This window comes from Poeciliopsis prolifica, unplaced genomic scaffold (assembly GCF_027474105.1).
Source record: "Poeciliopsis prolifica strain line A6 unplaced genomic scaffold, Auburn_PproV2 SCAFFOLD006, whole genome shotgun sequence".
In the NCBI taxonomy this organism is placed as follows: domain Eukaryota; kingdom Metazoa; phylum Chordata; class Actinopteri; order Cyprinodontiformes; family Poeciliidae; genus Poeciliopsis; species Poeciliopsis prolifica.
This window is the reverse complement of record NW_026562381.1, coordinates 18087543-18104714: the sequence shown is the minus strand read 5'-3', so window position 1 is coordinate 18104714 and position 17172 is coordinate 18087543. Positions and strand designations below refer to the sequence as shown.

Genomic DNA, 17172 nt, shown 5'->3' with positions numbered 1-17172 from the left:
AGAAACACACTTCAAGGGCAGCAGACGGATCAATAATTTAAATTATTAAAAAGTGGAGAACGATAATAACTTTTATGTTTATTCTTCTCAACAGCTTTTTATCAAAATCTCACAAATGTTGCTAAAGCAGAAGCAGAAAAACTTCCACATAATTTTACTCAAGATAAAAAGTATTTGGTAAAAAGTACTGAATCATTAATCATTTAATATTTAAATTACATCATCAGATGGACAAAAATATAAAGGTAAGAGGAAATCTTTGTATTCTAAGTTGAAATAATTGATAAGTAACAATAAATGACAGAATCTGGCAAAAGAAGTTTTTAGTAGAAACTTGTGAAACTTTAACCGAAGCTGCAGGTTTGAATCCGTCTGGTTTGTTTTTCATTCAGTGGAAGAAAATCCACAAATTTTACTCGAGTAGAAATACTTCACAATAAAATGACTCCAGTAAAAGTACAGCGTAGTGAAAGTTTATTTTTCCAAAACGTTAAACATGACAATGAGTTACTAGTTACTACCCAGCTCTGTCTGTTGGAACTTTGACTAGACCGAGTGTCCATCGTGTGTGTCTCTCTTCCTGCTGGTCACTGCGCTGACCCGACAGAACCACCGCTGACCCAACAGAACCACCGCTGACCCGACAGAACCGCCACTGACCCAGCTGATGACATCCGACGGCCCTGAGGGACTCCACCTCAGGGCCCTGAGGGACTCCACCTCAGGGCCGTTCAGTAGCTGAGACAGGATCTGCTCTTACACCATCGGGTCCCTGGGAGCCTGAATATGGCGGCTGTTCCTTACACCAAACGGCGCTGCGACCCAACGCAACACGGACTGCGTGTTCTCGGACGGCGTGTTCTCGGACGGCAGATACCTTTCTGCAGGACGCTGGAGGGCAAAATCCCGGAGAAACGGCTGTAAAGACTAAAGTGGAATCACGAGGAAACGACCTTTTGCAGAACTTAAATCACCAACACAAAGCGGAAACTCAGAAACTTTCTCAGGATTGGGCCTGAACTCTGGGAGAAATGAAGGCGCCGCACCACGAGGTCCGACTAGCTCTGGCTGTTGGTCACTGTTTGTTTCCAGAAGTAAACTTTTCTTTATTCTTGAGCACAATGTTTCGGAAACAGATAAAAACCCGGTTCACTGTAAAACTCAACTTCAGCACAAACTGCTGTAAGGTTTTTCCCAGATTTGGACCTGAATGTTTTGCTCCTGCTGCAGGTTTCATGACTCGATGCCGCAGCAGAAACCTGAAGGTGGTGAAGAACAAAGCGGTTCTGCAGGGCTGGACCTGCTGGACATCCGGTGCATTACAGGAACAGCTGCAGAAACCTGATTACTCCGACTGCATTGGGTTCCTTTAGTACGTTCAGCAGCAAGACTCCTTCCTGTTACGGTCTCCGAGGTTCACCAGCTACTTTGGTAGCAAAGCCTCAGTCTGACTTTTTCCAGCTTCTCTCTCAGTGAACCTGGTTTTCCAGCAGGTCTCAGTTTGGGTTGAGCTTCAGCCTGGATCGCTCTGAGCCTCTGAGCCACTTCCTGTCCATCGAGTTGGTCAAACCTGCATCCAGGTGTTGCCACATCCTTTAGCTCATCCGGTGGAAGAAGCTCCTGAAGTTCAGCTGAGGTTCCTGACCTGAAACTACTAACCAGCCTGAGCCGCCACCGAGCCAAGCAGTCGGATTAGAGCCCAGAAACAGAGATAAGATCCTGTGACATCTTAAAGAATCACACCTCAACGCTTTGAAAGGAACCCAACAGGAAGCTAATCTGCTTTCATTAGCGTCACTGGAGCAGCTTTTCATTTCTAAAGAGTGAACTTCCTCCATTTCAGCCGTTTTCACCATCAGCAGCTTCACTTCAGCTTCATCTGAACAGATTCAGGAGGTTTCTAACCGACCAGGTATCACAGCTGAGCAAGTGGATGGATCCAGATTACTCCTCAGGATATGGACTATGTTTACATCGGGGGTCCAAAGTGTGGCCCGGGGGCCGATGGGGCCCCTCTAAAGCATGTTGGCTGGTCCTCTAAGTTCAAACTTGGCCTGCAAACAAAGGTGGCTGATGCAGATGGACGCTTCCATTTTTCAGGGAAATATTCTCTAAATATTTTTTACAGAATAGTAAAGTCTTCTTAAAAAATATGTGGTGCAAAAATAGATTCCCATTTTCTCAGGAGCAAAAAGCTGTCAGTTTTCCACAAAACTCTGATTATTGTGTTTACTTTAATAAAATTTAAATTATGTAGTTTATTATTAAGCCGATAAAATTTAAAACAACAGTTTTTGAATGTTATTAGTAAAATGTTCCATTTTCCATCAAGGCAAAACGTTTGGAGCCTCTGGATTATATAATCTGGAGACAGTATGAATGTATGTGTGTGTGTGTGTGTGTGTGTGTGTGTGTGTGTGTGTGTGGGGGGGGGGGGGGGTGTGTGTGTGTGTGTGTGTGTGTGTGTGTGTGTGTGTGTGCGTGGCAGCAGGAAGTTTAATTTGTGATTCTGCAGAAGTGCTGCTGTCAGCACAACATCTGCGTGCTGAGATCTGGCTGGACGGGAACAGGCTGCAGCACTTCGCCCAAACCCCCGGCGAGGCTGCAGCCCAGGAAACGCGCCGGCAGCCCAGGAAACGCACCGGCAGCCCAGGAAACGCACCGGCAGCCCAGGAAACGCGCCGGCAGCCCAGGAAACGCACCGGCAGCCCAGGAAACGCGCCGGCTCGCTTTCACAGCTCGGGTCGGGTCGGTCTCCGTTCAACCCAACGTTTCCCAGCAGCTCCAGCAGATTCAGCCTAAAACACGGCTTGGTTACCCAAACCGCAGTTAACAAAATGTCTGTGCTTTTCTCCCCTAAACTCCTGCAGTTGACAAAAACTCAAACTTGCTTTCACTGTTATCATCAGCAGAACTTAATGTTTCCATAAACAGCTACAAACCTTGAAGTCTGCTCTCAGAAACAGGAACAAAATTCATCTAAACAATCTGAAGCTCGATTCGAAAGGAGGAAATGATATAAACACAATCCAAACCAAGAACGTAAGATACTCTGGATTTATTCACCAACAGTTTGCCTGACATGTTAAATAATGAATGATGCATCTCAGACAGTCTGCGTTTTACATAACATGGAGTTGCTGCGTGAGGAAAGGCCGGCGCCTCACAACCGGCTCACTTCCTTTGGTTCTGCTTCCTTTTCATCCGGGTGAATCAACAAACAGACTTTCTGTGAGCCCAACCACCCATGCATCCACCCATCATCCACCATGCATCCACCCATCATCCACCATGCATCCACCCATCATCCACCATGCATCCACCCATCATCCACCATGCATCCACCCATCATCCACCATGCATCCACCCATCATCCACCATGCATCCACCCATCATCCACCATGCATCCACCCATCATCCACCATGCATCCACCCATCATCCACCATGCATCCACCATGCATCCACCCATCATCCACCATGCATCCACCATGCATCCACCCATCATCCACCATGCATCCACCCATCATCCACCATGCATCCACCCATCATCCACCATGCATCCACCCATCATCCACCATGCATCCACCATGCATCCACCCATCATCCACCATGCATCCACCATGCATCCACCCTTGCATCCAACCCAGAGGAGTTACGTAAAGCTGCTGTTTACCTCTGCAGCAGGATGTCACAGGCCATCCTCATGTTTCCAGCCGGGTTTCCTCTCAGGCTGATCTGTGCCAGAACCGGTCCACCCTGTAGGTGTGTCAATGTCAAGACTCGGCTTGTTTTCCAAGTTTCTTTGTCCCTTTTGTTTGTTTGGTTTTTTTTTGCTGACCGGCTCAGAAAAAAACGTCTGCTTTTATTCTTCTGGAGTGAAAATCCGACTCGACTTCTGGTCTCTTCTGTTGGGTTATCCCAGCCGAGCGCTTCGCGGCACCAGAGTCAGAACCAGCAGGTCCAGCAGCAGAGCCACAGCATCACCTGGATGCATAATGTGGCCCAAGAGAGAGAGAGAGCGAGAGGTCGTCTCAGTCTGCTCTCTGAAAAGTGCTGCAGTAAACAGCCAGAGCTCTGCTCAAATATATGAGCTCCTGATGTAACCACGCAACAGCCTGAGGAGGGCCAATGGGACGGCAGAGGCTGGGGCCAGCAGCCAATAGGGAGGAGTGATGGAGCAGAGGGGAGGGGCTTCCTGTCAGTGATAAATAGAAAGTCAGCGGGTCCTGCAGCGGTCCGCTGGGGGGTGCAGAGCCGCGTTAAAATACACATGAACCAGAACCAAACCGATTTCATCCTCCAACCGGCAACTGCTTATCAAACGCATTAAGAGATTTAATAAAATACAGAGCGGACAGAGACAGCAACAAAGATCACCGAGACAAAGAGAGGAAAACAGAAATAATCATTTAAAAAACACTTTGTTCAGTAAATCTGACTTTTCTCCAGCTTAAATCTGTGGAGGTTTTATTTTTAGAGCGATTTGGCTCAGACATGAGTCATGGTTTAATGACATGACTCATCAAAAAACTAAAAGAGACAAAAATCTATTAAATACAGACTAAATGGGAATATTCAGCATGTTGTGTGCAGCTCAAAAACTGCTCAGGTTCTGTTTATACAGTTAATGTTTTTGCACTTTAAAAACTCCTCAGGATTTTATTTGCATCAAGTTTTCTATTTCAACAAGTTACTAAAAACATTATTTGAACCTTTAGTACTTCTACGTTATAATTCTGTTAAGGTTTATGCAGCAATTTCAACTTTTCTATAAAAACATGTAATGGCGAAAGAAAATAATGCAAATTGCAAAGCTTTTTTTTCAGTAAATCCAGGCAGAAATAATCACAAAAAACAACAGGAAGAGAAATTAGTAAAAAATCAATAGTTTTTTTCTAGTCGCATCTCCGTTTTGGCCACCAAGAGACACGGTTGCCATTCGCATCAGGAGAAACTACAATAAAACAATTCAGGACACAAAATCATTTTCAACATGTTGTATTCAGGGCTCCTCAAATCCAGCATTTATGGAGCCATTTAATCTTTTTTATTTGCACCTAAATTAAAGGTAAGAAGGAAAACAAAGCAGATAAATGTGAGTTTCTGCCTGGGAATCATGCAGCTTATTCAGGAAAATTAATCAAATCACCAAAGTTAGGAAACATGACAGTAATTAAATTTAGCAGTAAAATAATCACAACCACAGAATGTGAGCTGCAGTTGAATAAACCCAGAAGAAGAATCTGAACTTGTAAAAGCTGTGATTTGGATCTGAGGTCAGCCTGCAGAACCGGCGGTCCGGCTCAGATGTGCTGCTGTCTGGGTCAGATAACCAGCCTGGACCCGCCCGGTGCTGCTGAAGTGAAGCCCCTCTCTGGATACTTGAACTGATTAAATAAACTGTCGTCTTTACAAGAGCATAAAATGTCTCAGTCAGGCTGCAGACACTTCATTATTAAACCTCTAAAACGTTGAAAACAGCATTTAGCGAGAGCTTTTCATTAAAGTAAAGAGTATTTATTGTTGTAACATCATTTCCTCTGCAGAGGAAACCAAAGTGTGGTCGTCCCAAACCAGCAGCAGAACGCAGAAGTTCTGGTCCGTCCAGTTAATGTGTGAAACTGTGGACCCCAATCAGATCCAACAGAAAACGCCAATCAGATTCAACAGGAAACGCCAATCAGAACTAACAGGAAACGCCAAACAGATTCAACAGGAAACGCCAATCAGATCCAACAGGAAACGCCAATCAGAACTAACAGGAAACGCCAAACAGATTCAACAGGAAACGCCAATCAGATCCAACAGGAAACGCCAATCAGATTCAACAGGAAACGCCAATCAGATTCAACAGGAAACGCCAATCAGATTCAACAGGAAACGCCAATCAGATCCAACAGGAAACGCCAATCAGAACTAACAGGAAACGCCAATCAGAACTAACAGGAAACGCCAATAAGATCCAACAGGAAACGCCAATCAGATCCAACAGGAAACGCCAATCAGAACTAACAGGAAACGCCAATCAGAACTAACAGGAAACGCCAAACAGATCCAACAGGAAACGCCAAACAGATTCAACAGGAAACGCCAATCAGAACTAACAGGAAATGCCAATCAGATCCAACAGGAAACGCCAATCAGATCCAACAGGAAACGCCAATCAGAACTAACAGGAAACGCCAATCAGATCCAACAGGAAACGCCAATCAGAACTAACAGGAAACGCCAACAGATTCAACAGGAAACGCCAATCAGATCCAACAGGAAACGCCAATCAGAACTAACAGGAAACGCCAAACAGATTCAACAGGAAACGCCAATCAGATCCAACAGGAAACGCCAATCAGATTCAACAGGAAACGCCAATCAGATTCAACAGGAAACGCCAATCAGATCCAACAGGAAACGCCAATCAGATTCAACAGGAAACGCCAATCAGATTCAACAGGAAACGCCAATCAGATTCAACAGGAAACGCCAATCAGATCAACAGGAAACGCCAATCAGATCCAACAGGAAACGCCAATCAGAACTAACAGGAAACGCCAATCAGAACTAACAGGAAACGCCAATCAGATCCAACAGGAAACGCCAATCAGATTCAACAGGAAACGCCAATCAGAACTAACAGGAAACGCCAATCAGAACTAACAGGAAACGCCAAACAGATCCAACAGGAAACGCCAAACAGATTCAACAGGAAACGCCAATCAGAACTAACAGGAAATGCCAATCAGATCCAACAGGAAACGCCAATCAGATCCAACAGGAAACGCCAATCAGAACTAACAGGAAACGCCAATCAGATCCAACAGGAAACGCCAATCAGAACTAACAGGAAACGCCAATCAGATCCAACAGGAAACGCCAATCAGAACTAACAGGAAACGCCAATCAGATCCAACAGGAAACGCCAATCAGATCCAACAGGAAACGCCAATCAGATCCAACAGAAAACGCCAATCAGATCCAACAGGAAACGCCAATCAGAACTAACAGGAAACGCCAATCAGATCCAACAGGAAACGCCAATCAGATCCAACAGGAAACGCCAATCAGATCCAAGGAAACGCCAATCAGAACGAACAGGAAACGCCAATCAGATGCAACAGGAAACGCCAATCAGATCCAACAGGAAACGCCAATCAGATCCAACAGGAAACGCCAATCAGAACTAACAGGAAACGCCAATCAGATGCAACAGGAAACGCCAATCAGATGCAACAGGAAACGCCAATCAGATCCAACAGGAAACGCCAATCAGAACTAACAGGAAACGCCAATCAGATGCAACAGGAAACGCCAATCAGATCCAACAGGAAACGCCAATCAGATCCAACAGGAAACGCCAATCAGAACTAACAGGAAACGCCAATCAGATCCAACAGGAAACGCCAATCAGAACTAACAGGAAACGCCAAACAGATTCAACAGGAAACGCCAATCAGATCCAACAGGAAACGCCAATCAGAACTAACAGGAAACGCCAAACAGATTCAACAGGAAACGCCAATCAGATCCAACAGGAAACGCCAATCAGATTCAACAGGAAACGCCAATCAGATTCAACAGGAAACGCCAATCAGATCCAACAGGAAACGCCAATCAGATTCAACAGGAAACGCCAATCAGATTCAACAGGAAACGCCAATCAGATTCAACAGGAAACGCCAATCAGATCCAACAGGAAACGCCAATCAGATCCAACAGGAAACGCCAATCAGAACTAACAGGAAACGCCAATCAGAACTAACAGGAAACGCCAATCAGATCCAACAGGAAACGCCAATCAGATTCAACAGGAAACGCCAATCAGAACTAACAGGAAACGCCAATCAGAACTAACAGGAAACGCCAAACAGATCCAACAGGAAACGCCAAACAGATTCAACAGGAAACGCCAATCAGAACTAACAGGAAATGCCAATCAGATCCAACAGGAAACGCCAATCAGATCCAACAGGAAACGCCAATCAGAACTAACAGGAAACGCCAATCAGATCCAACAGGAAACGCCAATCAGAACTAACAGGAAACGCCAATCAGATCCAACAGGAAACGCCAATCAGAACTAACAGGAAACGCCAATCAGATCCAACAGGAAACGCCAATCAGATCCAACAGGAAACGCCAATCAGATCCAACAGAAAACGCCAATCAGATCCAACAGAAAACGCCAATCAGAACTAACAGGAAACGCCAATCAGATCCAACAGGAAACGCCAATCAGATCCAACAGGAAACGCCAATCAGATCCAACAGGAAACGCCAATCAGAACGAACAGGAAACGCCAATCAGATGCAACAGGAAACGCCAATCAGATCCAACAGGAAACGCCAATCAGATCCAACAGGAAACGCCAATCAGAACTAACAGGAAACGCCAATCAGATGCAACAGGAAACGCCAATCAGATGCAACAGGAAACGCCAATCAGATCCAACAGGAAACGCCAATCAGAACTAACAGGAAACGCCAATCAGATGCAACAGGAAACGCCAATCAGATCCAACAGGAAACGCCAATCAGATCCAACAGGAAACGCCAATCAGAACTAACAGGAAACGCCAATCAGATCCAACAGGAAACGCCAATCAGAACTAACAGGAAACGCCAAACAGATTCAACAGGAAACGCCAATCAGATCCAACAGGAAACGCCAATCAGAACTAACAGGAAACGCCAAACAGATTCAACAGGAAACGCCAATCAGATCCAACAGGAAACGCCAATCAGAACTAACAGGAAACGCCAATCAGATCCAACAGGAAACGCCAATCAGATGCAACAGGAAACGCCAATCAGATGCAACAGGAAACGCCAATCAGATCCAACAGGAAACGCCAATCAGAACTAACAGGAAACGCCAATCAGATGCAACAGGAAACGCCAATCAGATCCAACAGGAAATGCCAATCAGATCCAACAGGAAACGCCAATCAGATCCAACAGGAAACGCCAATCAGATCCAACAGGAAACGCCAATCAGAACTAACAGGAAACGCCAATCAGATCCAACAGGAAACGCCAATCAGATCCAACAGGAAACGCCAATCAGATGCAACAGGAAACGATTCAGCACATCGTCTGATTGGTGCTGCAGTCCTTTCAAGACTTTTGCTACATTAATGAAGTGAGGAAAGTTGTTCACATGAACATAAATGTCCGAACAGATATAAGTATTTTTGAGTAAATATCTTCCTCTTTAATAATTAGAGAACGGTGGTGAATGGCTGCGCTGTGTTATGTGGACGTTTTAATGTATTTATTTGCCCCTGTTGTTGCCCCAGAGCAAATTGCCCACAGCGAACAATAAACTCCATCAAATGTGAAGGTTTTTAGTAGAAACGGAACAAAAACAAAATCTATTCACAGGAATCACAAATTTCATTTCGGACAATTTAAAATCGATTTAAAAACCGCTGCCAGCCGGCCTCCATTTTGTAACGCCATGGAAACGTCGCCATGGAGACGTCGCCATGGAGACGCCAGACATCCCACCGTCTCCATGGCGACGCGGGATGTTCCAGCAACGTCTCCGTGGCGACGATGCTGGTACCTACGCAGACGGCGCCACAACAAAGAGGAGCTTAAAGAACGGAAAGATGCAATGAAGGGAAACTTTGGACTCATGTTGATTTTCACCAGGTTCAGAAAATAAAAGTAATAAAGTTGAGAGCTTTGGGAAAACCACCAACAGGCAAAGTTAAGGTGCTGCTCCCTCTGCTTCCTCTGCCAAGTCTCTGTATCCACAGGCAAATAAAGTTTATCTGCATTTCTATGGTTCCACCAAATAACAAAAACTATCAAAAACTATCTTCCTGGTGGAAACATCCAGCTGGAGGACGCTGCCTGCAGAAAGGTGGCGCTGTCTCTGGGACCATGTCGTGAAAACACAATGCAGGGAGGAAGCGGAGAAGATTCTGCAGCGTCTCCATTTGTCGTTCAGACTGGAAAAGACCAGGAGGTTCAAACAGTCATCATGAGGAATCGCTGTGAAAGGAAACGATTCCTCATCAATCTGCTTTAGAGTTCCTATAAACTATAAATGACCATAATTCATAACGAATGAGTTAGCGCCATCTTGTTTAGAGACCCAACTGTTGCTGCTCTGACAGGAAGAACAGGAAGTGTGAACGGGAGGCAGAAACAGGTGAATCCTGAAGGCGCCCGGGACGCCAGGCTGTGTTTGTCCTGTTTAGTCCAGATGCTATAAAACGCCTCAGCGGGCCAATAAACAAACACCCAATAAGATCATCTCAGATCAAGAGACTTTACGAGCTGCATGATGGGTAATTTCTGCCTGCTGGGGCAGTTTACTGGTGCGCCGCGTCCACTCACACTGCAGATCAACAACTGATGGCGAGCTTCATCCTCCTCATCCTCCTCTTCCTCCTTCCTCCTGTGGTTGGGATTCTTCCTCCTTTCCACAGACAGCGACACTTCCAGGCCGGTCACCAGAGAAGAAATACCAGCGCTTAAATATAGATGTAAAAGGAGCGAAGGCCTCCAGGCGCTAACGCGCGTGTTAGCTGTCAGAGGCCATTACTGCAGGCGAAGAGGACAGCCGCCGCTGTCCGTCAAACAGTCAACAACACGATGAGTCACTGGAGGACGACTTCGTCTGAGATCAGCCGCTCCAAGACCCAGCGACAACTTTCAGGAACAGACGCCACATTTAAAATAAGGAACTTTTTCACCTTCCGTCGTCAGGCCGACATTTAAACCAGATACTAAAAACTATACTTGATACCAGATCATTGGAAGGCAGATTCATTCAAATAAATCTGCTTCAATCGATTTCTGAATAAGAATAAGAAATAAGAATGTAAAAAAGAGGCGCTCGCCTCATTAACTGTCAGAAACCTGCTGCTAAATCTGAATTTTCTGGGTTTTTCTAATGAGGGTCGAACTGTACATCCTGCTGATGCGGTGTCAGTTCTGACAACTTTTTTTCCATCCACCTGCAGCTCATTTTTTACCGCCTGGTGAAAGTCAGTCCTCCGGTGTCGTTAGATAACCTGCCGGCTGACGCAGCATCTGAACTGCTGCAGACGTCAGACATCTGTTCGATGCATCAGACAGTCGGCCTCTGATGCATCCACACTTTCTGCTGCTTTTCCACCTCTCATCTAAAAGAAAACTGTGATTTTGGTGAAAAGAGCCCAAAAAAGTAAATAGATGTTTTTAAATTTCAGATTTAAATAAGATTAAATAAAGTGTTGCTAATGCCAATATCATCGCCACCTACAGGTCAAATCTGAGCGCGACAACTTCTCATCACAATTCTTGACTTATAACCAAATATTTACATCTCTGGGTCTAAAATGAAAATATTTAGCTTTTCTGCATTGGCATAGAGACAGAAATTATATTTTTCCTCAGAACTTAAAGAGCTTAAGGAAATAAACAAGTACTTCAAAATAAAAGATTTGATATTAAACAACATATAAAAGGCAAATATTAATACGCTTTTGGTCAATGATCAAAATCTCAAATTTACAGTATGAAATTAATAACAGCCAATCAAAATAAGAAAAGGTGCAACCTTTTATGCAGATCTTGGGTCTTTTTACATAAAACATCTATTTTTATGTGATCTTGAGGTTAGATTTGAAGAGTTTCAGACCTCAGTAAGGAAAATGTTGTTTAAGCTGTAAAAACCCAGAAATTGATCTCAGATCATCTCTTTTACCAGAACTGTGCAATTAAAAGTTAGCAATAAAATTAGTATTTTGTAGAGATGAAGGTCAAGTTTATAGGATTTGTTTGTTGTTTGAAGCTACGAATCGTAGTTTAAATCATATCCGAGCAAAAAAAGCTTTTCCAGGAAGAAGCGCTGTGCTGTAACGCTTCATTCATGTGTGGGCGTCCCTCAGGGTTTGATGCTCGGGTCTTTGTTAGATTCAGCCTCACCTGGCTGTGCGGTCGTCGTCGTGTGGCTGTGTGACTCGGAGGCGGCGGGTCCTTCCTCCCCGTCCTGCGGCAGTTCTTCACATTCTGCTTCACACTTCTCATCGTCCAACAACTCTGTGATCTGAGCAGAGAAACGAGAGAAAAGACTCAAGACCAAATCCAAACAAAGCAAAGGATTTCACTGTTAGACAATATTAATGCAAAGACAGTGAGATTCGTCAGGATATTCTGTGGTGCAGCTGTAAAGAATGGTGTGAAATGAAAGAAATCTGGTTGCAAAAAAGGAAGAAAACAAACTCCCTTATCTGAAAACGCTAAAACTTCTTTCCACCCTTTTAATTACATTTGTTTTTCAAAAACGAAAGCAGATGTTTTTAATAGAAGTGTTGATACTTCTGTAAGACAACATGCCTGTTTGTTCCACCAGTCATTTAAATATAGATTGGTGTCATGTAGCAGAGCAGCAACGCCACAGAGACAAACTAAATTAAGGATTAATTTCAAGAGGACAGCTGATAGGGAGTCAGGAAAGTGTCGGTCTGAGGTGGCGACAGCCGGGTTCTGTCAGATATCGTTTTCGAGTTGACTTAGCAATGTTCTGAAAGTCATTTTAAAAGACTTGCTCCACCATAACACAGCAAACTGGGGTTAAATAATATCACCTCATTTAACCAAAAGACATGAGAAGTTATTATCTTACTTTGGGTTCTACATCTGAGAAAAACATGACAATGTGGTTAAACAACCCGAACCTTTCCACATGAACAAGCAACTAAGGCAGTTAAATAAACAGACATGTAAATTCACATGAACTGTTTGAAGGCCTCTTCACGTTCTCTCCCGTCAAATGGGTGGGTGTCAACATGGTGGAAGCTAATGCTAGCTTCTGCTAAATATCTTGGTGTGGCACCTTAGCTTTCAGTAAAAATCATATTGGTTTAGCACCTTATTGTTAGCTTATGCTAAGTACCATGTTGGTAGCACCTTATTGTTAGCTTATGCTAAATACCATGTTGGTTTAGCACCTTATTGTTAGCTTATGCTAAGTACCATGTTGGTAGCACCTTATTGTTAGTTTATGCTAAATACCATGTTGGTTTAGCACCTTATTGTTAGCTTATGCTAAATACCATGTTGGTTCAGCACCTTATTGTTAGCTTATGCTAAATACCATGTTGGTTTAGCACCTTATTGTTAGCTTATGCTAAATGCCATGTTCGTTTAGCACCTTATTGTTAGCTTATGCTAAGTACCATGTTGGTAGCACCTTATTGTTAGTTTATGCTAAATGCCATGTTGGTGTAGCACCTTATTGTTAGATTATGCTAAATACCATGTTGGTTCAGCACCTTATTGTTAGCTTATGCTAAATACCATGTTGGTTTAGCACCTTATTGTTAGCTTATGCTAAATACCATGTTCGTTTAGCACCTTATTGTTAGCTTATGCTAAATACCATGTTGGTGTAGCACCTTATTGTTAGCTTATGCTAAATACCATGTTGGTTCAGCACCTTATTGTTAGCTTATGCTAAATACCATGTTCGTTTAGCACCTTATTGTTAGCTTATGCTAAATGCCATGTTGGTGTAGCACCTTACTGTTAGTTTATGCTAAATACCATGTTGGTTCAGCACCTTATTGTTAGCTTATGCTAAATACCATGTTTGTTTAGCACCTTATTGTTAGCTTATGCTAAATGCCATGTTGGTTTAGCACCTTATTGTTAGCTTATGCTAAATGCCATGTTGGTGTAGCACCTTATTGTTAGCTTATGCTAAATGCCATGTTGGTGTAGCACCTTATTGTTAGCTTATGCTAAATACCATGTTGGTGTAGCACCTTATTGTTAGCTTATGCTAAATACCATGTTGGTGTAGCACCTTATTGTTAGCTTATGCTAAATACCATGTTGGTTCAGCACCTTATTGTTAGCTTATGCTAAATACCATGTTCGCTTAGCACCTTATTGTTAGCTTATGCTAAATACCGTGTTCGTTTAGCACCTTATTGTTAGCTTATGCTAAATGCCATGTTGGTGTAGCACCTTATTGTTAGTTTATGCTAAATGCCATGTTGGTTTAGCACCTTATTGTTAGCTTATGCTAAATGCCATGTTGTTTTAGCCCTTTATTGTCAGGGCAGCTGTGGCTACTACCCAGTAGCTTGCCACCATCATGAGCGTGTGCATGAAAGGGTGAATGACTGTTGTCAGTGCTGTGTTGATATGGAGCTTTAACGTTAGTTTCCATTAAATATATTAATATAGCAGTTTGCTAGCATCTGCTAAATTTTAATTTAGTAAATTGGCTTCTGCAGAATATAATCTTGGTAAAGTGCTTTATAGCCATAGCCAGAACTGTAGTTTATTATTAGTGCTTTAGGACCAGCCAAGCTAACTTGCTAGCTAGCGGTGCCATTCAGTGCGAGGAACGTTTGAGGCTGTGATGATGATCTTCACCTCCAGTTGGAGAAACAGAGACTTTAATGAAAATCTGGTCATGAAGCTACCAGAGATCTGAGGACCCAGAAACAATGACTCATCTTCTCTTTGAACAGTTTTTACATCGATTTCACCGACGCTCTGCGCTTCTAATAGAAGCTTCTGAGCTGGTTTGGTTCAAACAGAGAAGAAAGACGGGGTTAAAGGTTAAACTGGCCGCATTAGTGGCCAGTCTTCTCCTCCATTTCTTTCCTTCGCAGCAGCAGCTCCATCTGCTGCTGTCACTGTCACGTCGCTATGGAAACGACTGCTTTAGAAGCTTCTGATGGCTGTCGGGGACTTCCTGCATCGTCACATGAGCGGATCAGGGTATGAGTCATAAAACCGAGAACGAGCGCGTGAGAGACGCCGAATAAAGACGTCTGGTGTTCGGACAGGCTCCGTGTTATTCCACTAAACATTTACTCAAAAGCTGCTTGTTGATCTGGATCAACTTTCAGTAAAAGTTTTTAAAGTGTTGCTAGAGGGTTTTATCCAACCAGAAACAGAAGATCTGAGATTTAGTTGATGTGAAAAAGACACTGAAATATTTAAATTCAAGATGTCATGCAACAAAAGCATTCGCATCTCTGGCTTTTTCACATTCAAAGTATTTTATTAGGATTTTTTGTGCCAGAAATAAAGTAGAGAATTAAACAGAGAGAAAATAATATGTGGGTCAACATGTTCGTGGTGGTGGCAGCATCATGCTGCGGGATGATGGGAGCTAAATCCAGGACAAGCCTGTCAGAAAACGTCAGAAGATATGAAACTGGGATCCAACCCCCGATATTGATTTTGATCAAGCAACGGTCTAGTCAAAGTACAGACACAAATATAACTGACCTCTGTCCATTTTTCTATAGTTGTTTTGTGTTTTGCATCCATTTAATTTTGTCCAATATTATTTTTACGTTTCTGTTTTATTGTAAGCTGAATTTTTCGTCATAATTATTAAACACTTAAATGAGTTTTATTCAGATTTGCATAAGCTGAATTTTTCCAGATGGGTCAGACTTGGGTATTTCTGCCAATAAAATGTTTTTATTCACCAATTAGAGCATATAAAACAAATATTACAGACTATTATTTTAATCTACAAAATAACTAGATGAGAGAATAAACAGCAGCAGCAGTAAAGAAAAGAAGCGGTGGTAAACATGAAATGTTTTGTGTTAAATAAAGAATATTTCAGGCTGCAGCTGCTTAAAGTTTTTGCTCCATTTGTTCTTTTCACTTTACTGAAACACCCAAAAACTGTCTAATCCCCTGTTGTATAATTCAATGTGAGCATGAGTCACTTCAGAGTCAGAGAGGTTAATGGATGAGGGGCGGAGCTCCGTTACAGAAATAACATTATTCCAGAACAGGCAGAATGAACCTTGGATTACTGCCGTTCTGCTCACTGACATGCAAAACCACTGAATGCGTCTTCAACAGAAACATGTCCTTGTTTTTCTGCGCCGCTCTCCAGCGGCTGACATAATGAAGCCCGGTTGTGTAAGCGCTCTGCGGCTAACGCCGTTAGCCTCCACTGACTTATGAGCGCGAAGGCAGCTGTGCTGAGTAAGTCGTTAGAAAGTCTGAGATGACGTAACATTAGAGGATCGGAGCGGCTAAATCCCCGTCAGGTTGACCTTGCAAGTTTTGTTCATGTGGATAAAAATATTATGTCCTTCACTTAAGACTCTGGGAAATCTTAACGACATCGACTCACAAATCCGTTTAAAAGCAGACGCTGAAGCCGCTGTTGTGTGGCTTTTCAGAGCATAAACACCAGGCTTTGCGTTTTGCACAAGGCCTGTGTTCGTGCTGCGTCTGCCCGAGTGGGCATGAAGACGAGCCGGAGAGCGCGGTGGAATGAAAGGTCGCGACCTTGGCCCTCGTTTGGCTGTGCTGACATCATTAACTTGGCTGCTGGACCGATTGTGGGCCAAGAACAGAACAATAACGGCTGCCTGGCACCGCCGGCGCCATCCAAACGGATCCGAACCCGCTCTCCCCGGGCGTTTTTCATGGCTGATTCCACTCAACTGGAAAATACCAATAAAGTTTATTATGCTGCTGTTGTAATAAATATCCGACATTTCAGCAGTGGGAGAATTTCTCCATTTATGGGGAGAAAAAGACAAGATAAAAATACAAGTTTCACTTAAGCACAATATTAGAAATACAACAACAACTAACCATTTAATTTGCTGTTTAGGAAACATCTGATAAATAATAAAAACAAGAAGCCGTTGCATGGTGCTTTCAGCCAGCTGACCGGCAGATACTGCAGAGATCATTAAAGGTTGGACGAAATTCATAAAATATTTCCACTTCACTGATTTCAGTTTTGACACTATTTTTTTTCCTCACAGAAAAGCTAAACCAAAACGTGTTTAGTGATTTTACTCCATTGTGCCAAGTTAACGTCAATCACATCAGCTCTCTAGCGCCACCATGTTTGTCACGAAGTGATGCAATTACAGGCAGAGGAGAAGAATTTCTACTACCATCAGGAGGTTCAGATTTTATTTTGTTCCACTGAAAAACATTCCTGACTTTAGCAGACAAGCCTTTTGAAACAGACCAGCAGCAACAAAGACTTGACCTTCACAGCGCCATCTGCTGGCCGAATGCGGCACAGCAAGGAAAACAACAACTAGAAATTAAACTAAAATTAAACATTTCCCCGTTTCCTGTTGTTTAGGGAACAGTTCCACTTAGTTTTTTGCAAAGTATATTTTTATTTCAATTAGCAAGAATGTTCTTTCACTTCTAGATAT

The 17172-nt window shown here is 43.2% G+C and overlaps 1 pseudogene; it reads right to left on the bottom strand.

Annotated features, from left to right (window-relative positions):
- Positions 1–17172, bottom strand: part of LOC129360661 (protein FAM13B-like) — a 53917-nt pseudogene that overhangs the window by 14543 nt on the left and 22202 nt on the right.